Source organism: Macaca fascicularis, chromosome 8 (genome assembly GCF_037993035.2).
Source record: "Macaca fascicularis isolate 582-1 chromosome 8, T2T-MFA8v1.1".
NCBI classification, from domain to species: Eukaryota; Metazoa; Chordata; class Mammalia; order Primates; family Cercopithecidae; genus Macaca; species Macaca fascicularis.
In genome coordinates this window covers 151,773,090-151,777,934 of record NC_088382.1, presented here as the reverse complement: position 1 = coordinate 151,777,934, position 4,845 = coordinate 151,773,090, and the positions used below count along the sequence as shown (strand labels likewise).

The window sequence follows — 4,845 nt, the reverse complement described above, 5'->3', positions numbered from 1 at the left end:
TGGAGGGATGCTCATCACCATGGTGGCTGCTGGGGACACCCAGAGGCCCCCAGCCACCACCACTACCCCTGCCTGGCCAACACGTCCCTGGGCCCCGTTCTCGCTGCTCTCCTGACCCCGCTCACCCTTGGCTCCCCTGTCACTGCCGGGACTCCTCGTCCCTGTCCATCCCGTGTGGCCCCTCAGCCACACCCCTGATGCCCCAGTAACTTTGGAGTGGGCTGAGGTTGTGTTCCCTGACAGCAAGGCCTGGGGCTTCCACCTCTGCATATCTCAGGACTTAATGAGGCCTGGGGCAACTTTAGGCCCTGGATAAACACTGTGGGTCGGAGCCGCGCCCAGCAGTGTCAGGCTTGTCGGCAATGTGGATGCTTCAGCTGGGTGGGCTGACAGCTGAGCAAGCCATGGAGGGTCCCCACAATGAATTTAACCTTTTGGGGGTTGGGGTAGCAAATCGAACAAGTCCCTGTCCCTTGAGGCTGGAGCCCAGGTAATTGGTTTGGTTGAGTAGAAGCACTGGACTTTAATTTCATACCTCAGTGGGCATCAGAGGAGACATGGGGCTGTCACAAAAGCCTTTGTTTAGCTGAGCCCAGCGCTGCTCCCTTAAATGATCTCGGCGGGGGAGCTTCTGAGTGTTCCCACATCGACATGTCTCCTGACCCTTCTCTCTGCACAGCCCACGTGTGTGTGCACAGATCACAAACACATACATGTCACACAGAAGCACACACAGTACCTATGCAGACATGCAGACGCACACACACACATGTGCACACAGCACATACACTCTCACACACGCATCCACAAGTGCACACGCCTGGCAGGACCTTCATGCCTTGGAAATGCAAGAGGACAGGGCCCTGTGAGGAGTCCTGCGGGAGGCACAGGGCTGCCAGAGCCAGGACAGCTGACCAGCTGCATACATTTGGCCAAAAAATCCCTTTTCTGTACCTTGGCTTCCTTGTTCTTTATTTGTTTTGTGACCATTTCTTGAGAACTAAAACCTCCTGTGTGGGAGAGCATGTGGGGCCTGGTGAGACCCCCAGTCTACGGGGCTGTGGGGAGTGTCAAGTCCGCAGCTGGTGGGCAAGCCACTGCTCCCTCTGTCCTCTCCATGGGCACGTCAGGGCATGACCATGGCACCCTCTTAGCCCTGGGATGGGACTGCAGGGCTGGCCCTGGAGGATGGCTGGGCCAGAGCCTGGGAGATCAGGAGGAGGGGCCCACATTCCACTGCTGGAGACCTGGGGGGCACTGATGGCAGGCGCAGACCTCAGCGTGCTGCTGGCTGCAGGGGCTCTTGTGGAGGGTGGCAGAGTGTTCCGTGGAAGCTGTGGGGAGTGGCAGAGTGCCCCCTGGAACCTGGGGGCAGAGTTCAAGTCTCAGCGCCCTCTGAGCCGAGGCGTAACCTCAGTTCAGAGGAGCCTTGGTTCAGAGGAAAAAGTGTTCTTGGAGCCAAGCAGACGTGCATCTGGCCCTTGGCTGTGTCCTTACCAGGGCTGGGCGGCGTCCAGTCCGCAGCCTTCCACTCCCTCCCTGTGTCTGGACTGCACTTCACACTCTGCCCATGCTTCCTGCCGGAGGAGGCGGAGCGCTTTTTCCTGAATCATTGACGCTGGGCTCAGCCACGTGAGTGGCTTTGACCCACGGCTGTCAGGCATGATGGGGGCTGTCCCCTGGCCTGATTGTCTGGCTTGGCCTCCACACTGCTGTCATCCACCGTGAGAAGAGCCAGCCTGGCAGCCGCGGGTCCCAGGACAGAGACAATGGGGCGTACCTGAGTGCACAGGGGCCTGGAGTGAGGGCCGGGCTCCCCTGCAGACCTGGGAGAAAGGAAGCTTGGTCTGTTGTAATCACAGTTTGTAGGTTACCTGTCACAAAGCGTCGTCATAGTGGAAGCCTGAGCAGTACACAGCCTTGTCTGACCCTGAGCAGAGAATGTGACCTTTGTGAGCCTGAGTTTCTGCATTCAGAAAGGGAAGATAACACGGCCCTGCCTGTGATTCCACATAAGCCCGGCTCCCAGCCGCAGCTCGGTGCCCCCGGGTTCTCCTGAGAGGGAGAGTTACCTGCGATTCTGCAGGAGCCTGGTGAGAGCCACCCGCTCCCTCCAGCTGCCAGCCCAGGGTGGAGCTCACAAAGGACCCTTCCATGCACGCCGCCGCTCTATCCCAGCAGGTCCCTGGAGGCAGTCACCACTGCAGACGAGGACACCGAGGCACCGAGGGTGATGGGATCCCCAGGGCCGCATGGCTGGTGGGTGGCAGCAGTGGGTCCCACACACCGGTGTCCCCTGTCCCGAGCCTGTGCGCTGTGTCCCGTTCCAGTTTCCCTCCGACTTTGGGATTCCGTGTTTTTCTCTCGGCTGCAATGGATGAAGATGTGTGTGGGGCCTGACAGGTGGACGCAGCCCCCAGAGTGTGTCCCCAGGTGAGATTCTCAAAGGGCTGGGGGCTAGATTGAGGCGTTGCCCCGGGGCCTCCTGCTGGGCAGCTGAAGGCTGGCTTGGCTGGCAGACACCGTCTTCGGGAAGGGCGGGGACTGTGTCCCAGCCAGCGAGTGGGCGTTGGCATCCAGTCAGCGGCGACAGGGTTTGCAGAGGCCGGAAACGGGCAGACGGTGTTCTAGGCAGTGCTGCCGTCTCTGTGCCGTGATCCCCCCGATCTCCTCCCATGGCTGCCGGCTCTCTCCACCCCCACAGACCAGTTGAGGGACCCTGGGGCAGCTAAGTCAGAGGCCTGCCCGGCTGGTGATAAGCTGAATGGGTGGGGCGTTTCGGACAGCATCCAGCATGCATGAGTGTGTGTCTCCACCTTGTGCGAGAGCAGCTTCCGCCGGTACCTTCCTTCACTTGCCAGCCCTTTAGTGTCCACATGTGGTGTGCTGGGCGCGGCGCTGGGAACAGACCTGGCCCTGTCCTCTTGGAGATCCGTGTGTGGTGGGAAACAGAAAATCAACAGAAACCCTGGCTGTGGTTGTAGGTGGGGTGAGTTCGCAACCCGGGCAGAGGGGAGACGCGGTGGCAGGAGGAACGGCGAGGTGGGAGATGGCGGCTGCTGTGAGTCACACAAAGCTGGCCACAGGCAAGGGAGGTGGCGCTTCCCACCCAGGCTGTGCTGCCCGAGCTAATGGGTGTGGACAGAGCAGATGCAGGGGCTGTGGTGTCTGGGGTTCGGGCAGTCCCGAGGTTCTCCTGGCCAAGCCTGCTCACGCGGGGGCAGGAGGAGGGTGCAGGCCCCGCAGCCTGCTTGGAGGAGGTGCCTCCTGGCCTCTCAGCACCTGAATGGCCCCAGGTCAGCAGTGCCAGCCTTCTGTGAGTTCCTCCCCAACCTGGATCTCAGCTGCATGGGGAGTATTGCGGGGTCTCCTCCAAGGCTCTATTTGTCTTTGTACCCAGGAATCCGGGCCCCTGTGGCTTGGAGCAGTGGGCACCAGACATGTCGGGTCTTGCTGGAGGCTGGCTCGTGAGGAGGAGTCTGACTACTGCCCTCTGCACCAAGGCTCTGGAATTTGGCCGTGCGTCAGTTGCTCCCACGCATAGGAGAGGCTACTCTGGGCCAGGGCTGGGCACTCTGGGCTTCCCCTAAGGAACGACCAGGGCCCTGAAGCCAATGCTCCTTCCTTGGATAATTGGAGACTTTGGCCGCAAGGCCAGGGTGCCCAGCCACCATGTGGGAGGGAGAGCCCTGCCTGGCAGACGCTCCTGGCACAAGGCAGAGGAGAGGGCGCCTGTCCACCGGTCAACTGCTGGGGGTGTGCAGGGGGAACCGTGCAGCTCCTGAGTGCCTCTGTCCAGACACCAGGCAGGAAATGAGCTCGTCCCGGAGCCCCTGAGAGTCCCGGGGATGGGGGTCCTTACCGGAGGGGATCTTGGGCTGTATCCATGCTCTGCCTCCTTTGGAAGTGACGTTTCATTCCAACACAGCCACCGGCACCTGTCACACCTCGTCTACAGCAGCTTCGGGTCTCGCTGGGGTCTGGACATTCCCCTAAATTCGTGTGTTGAAACTTCATCACCAATGAGATGCTATTAAGAGGTGAGGTGTTTAGGAGGCCCTGCCCTCAAAGGTGGGCTTAACCCTTGAGAAGGGCTGGGAAGCCTGGCTGCCCCTTCTGCCCTTAGGTCCCTTCTGCCCTGTGAGATGCCCGTTCGCCCCCTCAGGAGGATGAAGTGGCCTGGCACTGTCTTGCATGCAGAGAGGAGCCCTCACCAGACACCCATCCTACTGGCACCTTGATCTTGCCCTCCAGCCTCCGAAACAGAGAGAAACACATTTCTGTTGCTGAAGGGCCTAGTCTTCAGGATTTTGTTACAGCAGCGGAAAGGACTAACACAAGCCTTGAATAAACATGACAAAGATTGGCCTGGAAAACAGAAAGTGATTCCTCCCCAGCCCTCTACAGAAAACACGTGTCCAGCCCTGCGTCTTTGGGACACAGCTGTTGGGGTGAGCAGCTTCAGATGTGGGGAGAAGGACGGCAGGAGCGAAGGCAGTGGAGGAAGGAAGGCAGCCAGCCCTGGCAGGGTGCTGGGGAGCCACTGATGGTGGGAAGGCAAGAGAGGTGTCCTGTGACTTGGGGCTTCTCTCCCATGTGCAGAGGAGCCCCTGGCCCCCACCCATGCCCCTGGTTCTTGAGTCACCAACCTGGGCTATGTGGTCCCTTGGGTGATCCCAGGCGGAGGGTTCTGGTTGGGCTGGGGTCCCCACCGGTGGCACCCTGACTTGTGCGCTGCCTTGCCCTACCCTTCGTGGGGCCCTGAAGCTTATGAGAGGTGGGGGACCCAGTGCCCAGAGAAGAGATGTTCAGGGTACCTCAGGGGGCGGGTGGCCCTCGTCCATC

The 4,845-nt window shown here is 60.5% G+C and overlaps 1 long non-coding RNA gene across 2 annotated transcripts; it reads left to right on the top strand.

The window, feature by feature from the left end:
* Window positions 1-1,706: 1,706 nt before the first annotated feature.
* Window positions 1,707-4,376, top strand: LOC107130732 (uncharacterized). Of its 2 annotated transcripts, XR_001493246.4 has the most exons (4): window positions 1,707-2,093; window positions 2,125-2,989; window positions 3,401-3,519; window positions 3,929-4,376. It is a non-coding gene; the product is annotated as an uncharacterized lncRNA (long non-coding RNA). The 2 variants fall into 2 exon arrangements; XR_012416965.1 differs by lacking the exons at window positions 1,707-2,093; window positions 3,401-3,519 and having other exon boundaries at window positions 2,608-2,989.
* Window positions 4,377-4,845: the final 469 nt, after the last annotated feature.